General features: G+C 31.9%; 1 protein-coding gene across 2 annotated transcripts in view; it reads right to left on the reverse strand.

The window, feature by feature from the left end:
• The window catches only part of LOC138329055 (uncharacterized), a 44,049-nt gene that overhangs the window by 12,887 nt on the left and 17,990 nt on the right, over positions 1 to 13,172 (reverse strand). Inside the window, exon 1 of one of the 2 annotated variants that reach the window (XM_069275774.1) lies at positions 3,974 to 4,057. The exons of the other annotated variant lie outside the window; for it this stretch is intronic. The gene's annotated coding sequence lies outside the window, so the exon portion shown is untranslated. Of the gene's footprint in view, positions 1 to 3,973; positions 4,058 to 13,172 lie in introns of those variants that run through there. 2 annotated transcript variants of the gene reach the window in all.

The raw sequence follows: 13,172 nt of genomic DNA on the forward strand, positions 1-13,172 counted from the left end.
ATTTAAAATGTTTAGGGACACTTTAACCGCCCGTTCACTATGCCCCCGCCATTGTTGTTAGATCTGAGAGTCATACCAGAAATGGCCATATTTGACGACATTAGTACCATTCCACCAATGTCTATAGTTGATGATGTTAATTGAATAAAATAAAACCAAATTAAAAGTTCTCCGTTATCCCTACCATATCAACACACAACTATAATTGTATTTCTGTTAGATTTTATAAAGAATATATAAACAATTTACAATTTTCAAAATTTGTTTCTATACTCCCGTGAGTTACATTTACGATGTGATATCATGTTGAAAGATTTTTCAGTTCTCAAATGTACAAACGTAAAAATTTAAAAGTAAGATAAAGAAAAAAATATATATATCGATGAGTCTGAACATAAAATAAATAAGCGTTTCTCAGCGACGTAGGCGAATTTGCAGTGTATCAAGTATTTAAGTATGTATTTTAAGGTCGTAGGTAAGTATTTGTCATAATTCGTTGCCCTCATCTATAAGGTTAAAAAGTGAGTACTGAGAAAGTGAACACGTTCCATCAATAGCAGTTTGAGCATGTTATCGTTACACAAAAAGTAAACTAAACACATTAAATGACTTTAACAAGTTGTCGGGGATATGGGGTTTGCTGTGATAAAATTAATCGTTATCGACATCTTCATACATACCAATCTACAAAGTGTAATCTAGAGATTTTTATGTAGAAATATGGCTTTGAGAGATATGTAAAAAATTATGATATTAAAGACGTCAAGTCGTACTTAATCTCCAGATAAACGTGTTAAGTCTATTCCGAGTGTCGCAGTTTTTTGTGATATATTTTTTTATTGCTATTCAGATTCAATTAATCATACGAAAAGGTACATTAGCAACGAAGAGAACCTGGCTAGCAAAGAAAAGACTCTGAAAGAGTGTTGTTGCTTTATGTTCCAAGTACTCGAAAGCTCGATAAAAGTATGATTCAAAAGATTAACATTGTGTCTTAAAATGTTTCAATATGTAACTATTCGATGAACGGATTGAAATTTCATGAAAATAAAGGGAAATTTTACAATGAGAAAATGCTCGCTTACAGAGTTTGAGAGCTACCAGCCTACAATTCTTATTTATTTATTTATTTATTTATTTATTTATTTATTTATGTATTTATTTATTGTCATTGAATAAAAAAAAATACTATATTGTTTGAGTAAAACTTGCCATGGTGGTAAAATCCAATATTTAAACTTATTACCAGAACGATAGCATAAATGAATGGAAAACATCACCAGCCTACCACTTAATGGTCTCGAGGTTGGCATAGACGTAGCAAATGCAAGATATTGACTGTATGGCGATGACTTTTCTCGAGGAATTCTATGTTTTAATGTGTTTCAGAACAGCGCTACAACTTTATATTTTGTTTATCCCATAACAACCATGTTATTTTTAAAACAGTGCCATACATAAATATAGCAATTGTAACAAGAACCAAAAGTTTGATGTAATAAATATTATGGTAAGAAGACAGTGCCACGTTTATGTTTGAAAAGTATCCATCGGCTTTGTAAACAACATTACTTTTAAAAAATTGTAGAAACCTTCACATGTAAACAATACTAGATCTTACGCGTATTTTTGTTTTTGTTACGTGTTACTTCCTAAATTCTAGCTCACAAAATCAGAAATCCCCGTTCTTTTTGCGATTTGTTACTCTGGAAGCTAAAGAGTAAATATCTCTAAGTAGGGCCGTTATGAGAAGCGTAAATCCTCTAAGAGCAGCCCTTCATCATTGTGTGCTGTACATGACCTTGTGTTTATCAACATTACTGACGCTTTAAGTGTCAGTAACGTTATCAAAACAGTGACAAAAGTATCAGAGGTGTACAATGGTATCCCAGCGATGATTGCACGGCGCTACAACTAACGCTTTGCTATCTTAGGTATTAAAATGAACACCTTTTAGGAGTCTCATCATTATTGATTTATGGTGTGTATGTCGAACATCCTTCCACTGAACATGTCTAGATTCTTGCGCTATCTGTCCTTCCGAACAAGTGATCTGTCATGTGTTGTGTTGTGTGTGGTTATTTACATTGTAAATATTCTCCATTACAACCTATTTGTGAAATAGATTATAGACTCTAATTACTAAAATGTCAAAATCAAATGGATGAGAATGACAAATTGAACTCGTAAACGCAAACAGAGTTTTATTCTAATTAGGCCAAGATATCTGTGAAATTATTTACTACTCCCATATATTATAAGAATTAAGTATACTGAATAAAAATGTATATTGTTAAATTTACAGTTTACAAAATATCCAAATATTTCTAAGTTTTTTCCCATATTTATAAGTTTTCCAAATAGATTGTGTCTTGGTATGGTAATCCAAATTTTCCATTTTGACATACTATGTAAAAAATGGTTATTCCTTATTTACATCGATTGCGAAACAAGTTGAAACATATACAAATTACTTTTGATGACCCCCATGAAAGCCCACGTTGTGAAAGGCGAATGGCTTTTACACTACATCACCTGATCATCCTAGAAGAACAGTAAACATTTCACTTATTTTTATAATATTTCTCGCTCCTTGGGTCGATGAAAGTAATTGAATTATGTTTTATAATGTATGATCCCGTTATTAGATTGTAGACACAAAATTAGCATTATCTTACCTACAGTAAAGTATTAAATTCCAAACTTAGGCATAGGAAAATGTTTTTCAACGGTTAAGGCGAAAATATTGTTTTAGAAAATCATATACTATCAAAGGACTTCAGCGAGTTGAAAAGTAATTAAATATTAGTTTTAATTAGAGCAGTCACAATATTAACACGTAACTATATTCTATTATCGCTATGGCTGTACTATTATTCTAGTATCACTATGGCTGTACTATTATTCTAGCATCACTATGGCTGTAATATTATTCTAGTATCACTATGGATACACTATTATTCTAGTATCAATATAGCTGTACTATTATTCTAGTATCACATTGGCTGTACTATTATTCTAGTAGCACTATGGCTATACTATTATTCTAGTATCACTATGACTGTACTATTATTCTAGCATCACTATGGATGTATTATAATTCTAGTATCACTATCGCTGTACTATTATTCTAATATCACTATGGGTTTACTATTTTTCTAGTATCACTATAGCTGTACTATTATTCTAGTATCACTATGGCTATACTATTATTCTAGTATCACTATGGCTATACTATTATTCTAGTATCACAATGGTTGTACTATTATTCTAGTATCATAATGGCTGTACTATTATTCTAGTATCACTATTGCTGTACTATTATTCTAGTATCACTATTGCTGTACTATTATTCTAGTATCATAATGGCTGTACTATTATTCTAGTATCATAATGGCTGTACTATTATTCTAGTATCACTATTGCTGTACTATTATTCTAGTATCACTATTGCTGTACTATTATTCTAGTATCACTATGGCTGTAGTATTATTCTAGTATCATAATGGCTGTACTATTATTCTAGTATCAAAATGGCTGTATTATTATTCTAGTATCACTATGGTTATACTTTTATTATAGTACCACTATGACTGTAATATTATTCTATTATCACGATGGATGTACTAGTATTCAAGTATTACTATGGCGGCACTATTATTCTAGTATCACTATGGCTGTACTATTATTCTAGTATCACTATGGCGGCACTATTATTCTAGTATCACTATGGCTGTACTATTATTCTAGCATCACTATGAAATTATACTTTTGTTACATTTTATTCACACTATTTCCATATTGTCCTTTTTCTCATATGTATATGAAATACTTCATCTCCAATGTTATGTACAAAATAAATTGATTAGTATAGGCCTAGCTGTTGTTGATAACTAATTTTAAATGTATTCATAATGTATACTGATAAAAACATACAATGCATTTTGAAATGAAATCTGGAACATTAACTTACCGGGTATAGTCCGTACAAATCCTGCATAAAACATTTCATCACGTCTATGCATTGGAGTTGTTTTTATGTTTCATGTTAATACTCATTTATATATCAGTGTGTATATCATAATGAAGATGGTCGAGGAAAATTGATGATTTTATTGTAAAGGGAAGTTATAAATGGTCATCTGTAAGTCACCACTGAAACACATTTCCTTATGTCGAAGGCTTTAAGTGGTATTCATTTATTACAGTTTCTTGCAATTGCATCTGTGCTAAAGATGTAATTATAAATAAAAAACAAACTTCGCTTATTTGCTCGTTATCAATACACCCTACCATTCACATTTAAACACGAATCTAAAATCCTATGAATATTTATCGGACATACAAATGATATTGTCCTTAATTCATGTTTAAAATAATTCTAGACAGTTTTGGATGTTAATACAGATCAATCTGTAAATCAGTGAAGCAATCTGAAAACAGTTGAATCTAAGTGATGTGAGAACACTTAAGACGATAGAGAAAGCCCGCTAAGATCAAAAGTGATATCGCAATATCTTAGACTATAGCAAAGCCCGTTAAGGAGGTAAGGAAACAAGTTATACTTGAAGGCAATGACTTGGCTCCTTAACAATAAGTGTTATCGCTTCACTGAGTGCCGCATACATTGTCTATGGATAAGTTCTATTTAATCCGATGCTATATGGCAATATCTTCATACTACCTATTGTGTTATCACACTGTCACATTAACAATAAACACATTCATGTCAGCAAGAACACGTCTTTATCGTAAAGGATCACTATGCTATCAAATTCGGAAATCCACAAGGTCTAAAATAACGGATCTTTCCCCATCATACTTGTTCTTAAATACAACTGCCAAGAAGGGACGGCGTGTACAATGATACTAGTGTCATCTTTGTGTATTGATACCACTGCCAGTTGTACCTTAATTACAATTAAAGAAGTGGTGTCAGTGCCTAGTATCGGATGGGTACTAAAAGGACTACTTCATCACGTTCAGTTAGATAGCTTATCTCTAGCCGTTATAAATAGTGCTATATTGATATCTAATGTGGTCATTCCTACCAGTAACACTTCATGGCAATTGTTTTCTATCAAGTAATTCCCAAATGTTCACATTATATTGCCATCTATTCTATCACTAGTTCTTTGCTTCTTGGTCCGAAGGTCAGGATCACGAAAAGCTAGTCACAGTTAATGAATATATACTTTAGTTAAACGAATATTTCTCCAAGTGAATAAGCTTTCCTCAACTTTAAAACAGTGAATTTTCAAAACTGAAACTGGATGTTAATACAATGAAAATTGAATAACACCAACAATTTAACAGATATTGTAATTAACGTATATTAAAAGTCACTTCCTTTCACTCGTTTAATTATTTCACTTATCAACAGTTAATGGCAATGTGCAAAGGTTGGTAGATTAAGTTTACCATCCTATTAACAAATCATGCTATTTACATGTACGAATACATCCCTGGAGCAATGTGCTGCGTATGTGAAAGTCGTTAAGGTTTCGGAGGCTACAGTATTGTTTGTAATAGTGCTAGTTGTTAAGGTTGTGGAGGCTACAGTATTGTTTGTAATAGTTGGAGTTGTTAAGGTTTCGGAGGCTACAGTATTGTTTGTAATAGTTGGAGTTGTTAAGATTTCGGAGGCTACAGTATTGTTTGTAATAGTTGGAGTTGTTAAGGTTTCGGACGCTACAGTTTTGTTTGTAATAGTTGGAGTTGTTAAGATTTCGGAGGCTACAGTATTTTTTGTAATAGTTGGAGTTGTTAAGGTTTTGGAGGCTACAGTATTGTTTGTAATAGTTGGAGTTGTTAAGGTTTCGGAGGCTACAGTATTGTTTGTAATAGTTGGAGTTGTTAAGGTTTTGGAGGCTACAGTATTGTTTGTAATAGTTGGAGTTGTTAAGATTTCGGAGGCTACAGTATTGTTTGTAATAGTTGGAGTTGTTAAGGTTTTGGAGGCTACAGTATTGTTTGTAATAGTTGGAGTTGTTAAGGTTTCGGAGGCTACAGTATTGTTTGTAATAGTTGGAGTTGTTAAGGTTTCGGAGGCTACAGTATTGTTTGTAATAGTTGGAGTTATTAAGATTTCGGTGGCTACAGTATTTTTTGTAATAGTTGGAGTTGTTAAGGTTTTGGACGCTACAGTATTGTTTGTAATAGTTGGAGTTGTTAAGATTTCGGAGGCTACAGTATTGTTTGTAATAGTTGGAGTTGTTAAGGTTTCGGAGGCTACAGTATTGTTTGTAATAGTTGGAGTTGTTAAGGTTTTGGAGGCTACAGTATTGTTTGTAATAGTTGGAGTTGTTAAGGTTTGGAGGCTACAGTATGTTTGTATAGTGGAGTTGTTAAGATTTCGGAGGCTACAGTATTGTTTGTAATAGTTGGAGTTGTTAAGTTTGGAGGCTACAGTATTGTTTGATGTGGAGTTGTTAAGGTTTGGAGGCTACAGTATTGTTTGTAATAGTGGGAGTTGTTAAGGTTTTGGACGCTACAGTATTGTTTGTAATAGTGGGAGTTGTTAAGGTTTTGGACGCTACAGTATTGTTTGTAATAGTTGGAGTTGTTAAGGTTTTTGGACGCTACAGTATTGTTTGTAATAGTTGAGGAGTTGTTAAGGTTTTAGGGAGGCTACAGTATTGTTTGTAATAGTTGGAGTTGTTGTTTACAAGTTTGTATTCGGAGTGTAGGTTGGCTACAGTATTGTTTGTAATAGTTGGAGTTGTTAAGGTTTCGGAGGCTACAGTATTGTTTGTAATAGTTGGAGTTGTTAAGGTTTCGGAGGCTACAGTATTGTTTGTAATAGTTGGAGTTGTTAAGGTTTCGGAGCTACAGTTTGTTTGTAATAGTTGGAGTTGTTAAGTTTCGGAGGCTACAGTATTGTTTGTAATAGTTGGAGTTGTTAAGGTTTCGGAGGCTACAGTATTGTTTGTAATAGTTGGAGTTGTTAAGGTTTTGGAGGCTACAGTATTGTTTGTAATAGTTGGAATTGTTAAGATTTCGGACGCTACAGTTTTGTTTGTAATAGTTGGAGTTGTTAAGGTTTCGGAGGCTACAGTATTGTTTGTAACAGTGGGAGTCCTGTCCCCTTTTAAGTGCTATCCCATTGTAGCGGGCCTTCAAGGACATTTAACAGGTTTACAAACTATGTTGTGTCACCAACTTGTAAAACAGTTTAAAGCCTACTCAATGGTAGAGTACTTATATCGCTTATTGCCATAGTCATTTGAGCTAATGAAATATTATCATTTGATTAAGAATTTTGAAATTTACAAATGGTCCAAAAAGTTATTTTTTCTATTTTTAGTTTGAGTTGTTGCGTGGAGATCTTTTTTCATTGGTACAATACAACTTCCCATGTTGAATAGCGCATAATTCATGGTAAGAAGCAATGGTATTAAAGTATTAAGTTCTTCATTGCAAGAAAATGCAACAGACATATATAAAATAATAGTTCTATGAATACAATATAAAAACATTCAATATTCCAGAAAGTTTGAAAATTATTTTTGAGTCATTTTAGGTCTTTGTTTAAAAACTGTCGATGGTTCTTACGCAATATTCATTTGTTCAGTTATTGAGTTATTTATGATAAAGAAATCTTTGAAAAAGTAATTTCGTTTTGGATACAAAATGCTCCATCTTCCCTCTTCCTCGTTAAAATTTCCTTAAACCTAGACTTGTACACGTGATTTGTAATATCTTGATCTCTAGGTGTAACAATGTCTCAGGTCTTACTATAAATAGGTAGACAGGAGGACAGTAAACATTTAGCAGTATGTAAATACATCAACGATAAGGTCATTCTTTTGTTACAATAAAAAGAAAAAAAAAAGAATTACCAATTTTCGAAAGCTCCATTGTTATTATAATACCAATACTCTATTTGTTATGATATGCCATTTGTTTATAAACCCATTCCTCCATATGTGTTAAACACAGTGGATGTATAACCTAATTGATCTCATGTTTAAATGACACATATAGAAATTTTGAGTAACATTTACGTTTGATATTTGCTTATATAAAACTTGAAAAATAAATTTACATAAAATTTTGCGGATATATGGTTATAGTAACTAAAGTGTAAGAAAACGATTAGGGCAGTGGTTGTCGAAATCATTCAAACGTTCTATCGTCTTTTTATATAGGCTTCAGGTCAGTGGCCGGCTCAAGGCCAATATAAATAAAAGCATTAGAATGGTAAAATAGTTCGGACCTAATATCCGAAACCGTGATTTTAACAACATTTAGTTATTTTAGTCATAGTCTATCCTGAAATGCATTTAACTTAAAAGGTACATTTTGTTTTCTATGAAATAGAAAAAAAACCCACATATCATTATATATTTATTAAAAAAAATTGCCGTTGTTTAAATCATATATTGTACTCAGTTAAACAATTAAAAACAGTAATACAAACGGAAGGAAAAGCATTTGCATCACCCGCTCAGCAATTGTCGGTCGGAAACTCAACAATGGACGGAAAGAAATTATCTGTCAGCACGCAATTGCTACTCTATATGGTAAAAATGATTATAGTCTGAATTGTTTGTAGCATTGATTCTACGAATGATATCTATTCGAGTCCCCAGGGCCAAATTTATAATTATTTTAAACAAATTATGTTAGTTTTAATAGTGCTTAATGCAATCGCAGCTTTTATTTTATTTTTAACCATATGTTAACAAAAAAAAAAAAAAAAAAAAAAAAAGTTTCGTAAATATTTTCCCATGTTTCATCATTTTGTAAGTTGTTTACGACCCCAGCTAGAATTACCCTTACAGTAGAACGACAGAGTCATATCATATGCTCTTATCTATTGCCTGTAAAGGAGATTCAATTTGCTCTTCTTCTTACAAGATGCTTTACTAGAAAGGCAGTACAGGGATGATATCGACTGTTCACTGCATAATACGATATGTAAAAAATAAACCAAAATAAAAGCTTTATCAATATTCATTAAATACATAGGGAACAAGAGACGCAGGTGAGTGAGATAATTGAAAATAACTTATATTGTTTTTAGTTTTACAGCAGTAGTCTTGAATACTTGCATTGTTTGATGTATGATTATCCTAAACAAAAGAATTGTTGTGAGTGGACTTGGTGATATACAACTCACCACACATATTTTAATACATAACAGCTGCTTAGTACAGACTTTGGTGTTATCCGAGTACAAATCCACCTGTCCTTAACATATACCAGGAAAACCCATAAACCTATGGAAAAATACTCCAATCGAAATAAAGCTGTACCTATAAGGAATAAACTACTCGACCATATCTGTGACAACAAAGTGATACACCCAAGGCAGGGAAGAATGATGTAAAGCATATAATATCTGTAATTTGAAATAAAGAAATTACTACAGATTGCATTAGTTTAGTTAAGATTGTTAACATTATCTGTAAGATTAGTAAGAAATTTATTGACTCTTTTTTTAAACAAAAATATTTAAAAGTTGTTTACGTAAGGACACGTCATTTAGACACTTGGAAAACCCTGAAAGCCTGATGCCGTTATAAGCAATCCTAACGAATAAACCATCATTAGAAAAAAAATCTTTGAATATAGGATTCATTTTTATATTCTTAATATATTATACTCTCTAATATTGCATATAATTTATTGTAATTATTATGCGTAATGATTACTTTAGTAATTTTGCTTTATTACCAGAAGTTGTTTGGAGTCATTGTCACCATGTAGTTTTATCTCTGGTGTTTGATTCTGGGCATAAATACAATAATACAAACAATGTATAATTAATTTGATATTGTTAAAAGCATATGAAACATATTTTATCAGTTCATTCATCACACAGCAATATGAGATACAACGCAGCCTCTACTCGTATGTTGTTTTCTATCGTAGCTTTGTAAATATAGACAATATCTCCCTTCGTGTAGTAGTGTTATTGATATCTAGATCACGTACGGGTCACGTGATCATCTACCTGTATGAGGTGTATTAAGTTCCGCTTATAAGGTAACTGCAGTCAGCTGATTGGCTGTGTATTTAAATAGCGAAACACTTCCTACATTCGGAAAACGAAACTGCATGTCGGCACCTACTGTAGAACGCGTGATGAATAGCATTTATAATTATTGCACATGATAAAAGAAACCTTTAGCAATATCATTGAGAAAAACGTATTACACATAGAAATAAAATACTAATATGCAATATACGTGATTATCGAGTAATATGGAAAATATACAATAAAAACGGCGGTGGGCCATGTTTGTAACAGCATGTTTCATATAAGCAACAATGTCATGTTCGGTACATTTATTAATATATTTACATAATAAATATATACAATGTACATTATATAAAATGCAAATTCAGTTATTCATGTGTCAATTGTTTCCTTTAATATGCATTGCTAAATGCAATAACACTCATAATTCAAACGCATAGCTATACATACATATCAAAATGATACCTTCTGCATTAAGCACCAATTAATTTTATTCTAGCTGAAAAATGCTAATTACTCGGATGAAATCATTTCTCGAATATTAGAAAAAAAGCTAAATGTGTATAAATACATGTTTTTAGTAAACAAAACGTAAGCAACATCTATCTGGATGACAAGTAATGTTGATCTCACTCCTGGAAACAATACTACGTTTGCAATTTAGTGGTTTTATTTTGTTCCCTTAAGACTTAAAAAATAGACGAATCCATTATTTATTTATAAAATTTAGTGCATATGGCAATACATATCATTACTTAAATACTGTCGTCTCAACTTATTGACGGAACAAACACTCTTTAAATATTTTGTCTTAATCTCATGTTTAACAATTTAGAGTAATGGCCCAATTATTCAATTTATACGGTTATTATTCCACTTAAGGTAAGCCAATTATAACATTGATAGACGTGACAATACCCAAATATGGATATAATAAAAATTATTCTAATTCAAACATCCTCAAACGAAATAGGAGACAATGAACGGTAAGAATTCCATTCAGCTCAGTTTGTAGAGCAGTGTACCAGTAAGTGCGCGGTCACAGGTTCGAACTCGTCTTAGACACAGGTTAATTGCGTGCGTTTGTTGCACCTTAGCAAGGCGATATCGTTTATGTTGTCACTTGGTGTAGTGTTATTGACAGGAGGTATACACAGTGGCTGTGTAGTCACTCAAATCACTATGACACCCTGACGCCTGAATTGGGAATAATTGGAGTCATTAAACAGGAATGTACTATTGGCTTTAACTAAAATATCTTTTTCACATTTGATTTAAGATTATATTCAGATTAAATTCTTCATATCATTAATAAAGAAGAAAGAATCCTTGTAAATACGCTGAGCGATGTATTCTGTCATTCGGCAAACACATAATCACGAAAGTAAACGGTGATAATCAAAGGAATGAGGCTACAGTATTAGTAACTGTCTGGGTGTTTAATATATAGATATCCGGTATTCAGATGAGAGGAAAAGCAACAATACAAAAAACACTTGATAACAATACAAATTTCATTGTGTAGAGTTAAATAACACTTAAATACTGGGGCCCATCAAATGCTTACTTCCTAACTCCATATACTGTTGTCAACGAGCATGTAGTACACAACGACATGGCAACGTGAAGATATAAAAATTATTATTTAACCTATCTTTGAGAAATCAGTACATGTGTATATACAGTGACAAGACAACCGGATGCTGACCAATTCAACACCAAAGGGTGTGGGTTATATATATATATAAACAAGAAACCATCGATGTATAGGCCTGACACATCAATGATTAAAATCATGAAATGAAATCATTTTAAATCGGAAATCTCTTAGATAGGAGGTTGAACTGAAATGGCTATCTAAATGCGATTTAAATACAATTTTTTTACGTGGATTATATTGCAGATGCTACTGTTTATTTAATCTTAATGCACACTAGTAACAACTGTATGCAGGAGTTTGAAGGAAATCAAATTAAAAGTATTTTGTGGACTTTCCTTTTTTTTTTTTTTTTTTTTTTTTGATATACTACCTTTTCTTAGTTTTGTATTTTAAACTTGCAATGTTGTCTTATTATTGATGTGTTAAATTGTGTTTGCGTTATTTCTTTAACGAGAGCTTGTGATACAGTCTTTGCTGTAATTTTTGTTGATTTGTTTATAACAAGTTTGTTTAATTTAATTTAACGAGAGTTCGTGATGCAATGTTTTTTCTATACCAAGGTTGTTAAATTCCTTTAGAGAGTTTGAAATATACCTATATTGTCTACAGCGAGGTTCTGTTTTAATTTCTTTAGCAATAATGTGATTAGTGTTGGATTTTTTTCTTTGAGGTTGACGGAATGCAAGAAATTGTTGAATTTTAAAAATAACTGTCTAAAATTACTGGAAACCATTTATAAATGAGGTCTAGTCTAGTTATTTTGTTTTGTCGATAAACGCCTTCCTGTGATATCTGTATAAAATATTACATTTTTAGGCTCCTTCTGATTTTCATTATCTGTATTTCATTACAATATGCAAGGTTTTCACGCCTTCTGACCAAATAAAGAATTACAATATGGCTCTAATAGATAATGTAAGACATTGAGAGAGGATTGATTGATACATGCTTTATATATTCTGTTCGGACTTGTATGGCCACTTCACATGTACACAGAACATTAGCTAACACAAGTATACATACAAAATATCGGTTTTCTTTTGTTATATATTTAAAACAATCAATTCGACAGGTGTGATTGTTACCCCCAGCTAACTGCTTACGTACCCGAGACAGGAGTAACACAAATATGGAAATGATATTTATATAGGACTGGTTATCGAACCATGCACCTGCAAGCAGTTTACCGCATCTACTCTCAATTAATATATTGTGTTACTGTCACTTATCAAATTTAATGATACATGTGCGCCCCTTTTGTGCTTTAGTTAAAGTTAAATCGGCAAGTATTCGGCTGTTAAGTGTATACATGTACATTGAGCGTTTGTTTTCATCTATTTATTTATTCCATTTGGTTTGTACTGTATATCAAGCATGTAACTCTTATGTAGCAACATGTATCCTTTAATTTATGTTAATGCCTTGTAATATATAATATAGGATCTTATATTCATATGTATTTATCAAATCTAAATTTGTATATCTCATATCATTCTATAATGGCCCTTTCAGGAGGGAACTGTT

The sequence above is a fragment of the Argopecten irradians genome, chromosome 8 (genome assembly GCF_041381155.1).
Source record: "Argopecten irradians isolate NY chromosome 8, Ai_NY, whole genome shotgun sequence".
Classification (NCBI taxonomy): domain Eukaryota; kingdom Metazoa; phylum Mollusca; class Bivalvia; order Pectinida; family Pectinidae; genus Argopecten; species Argopecten irradians.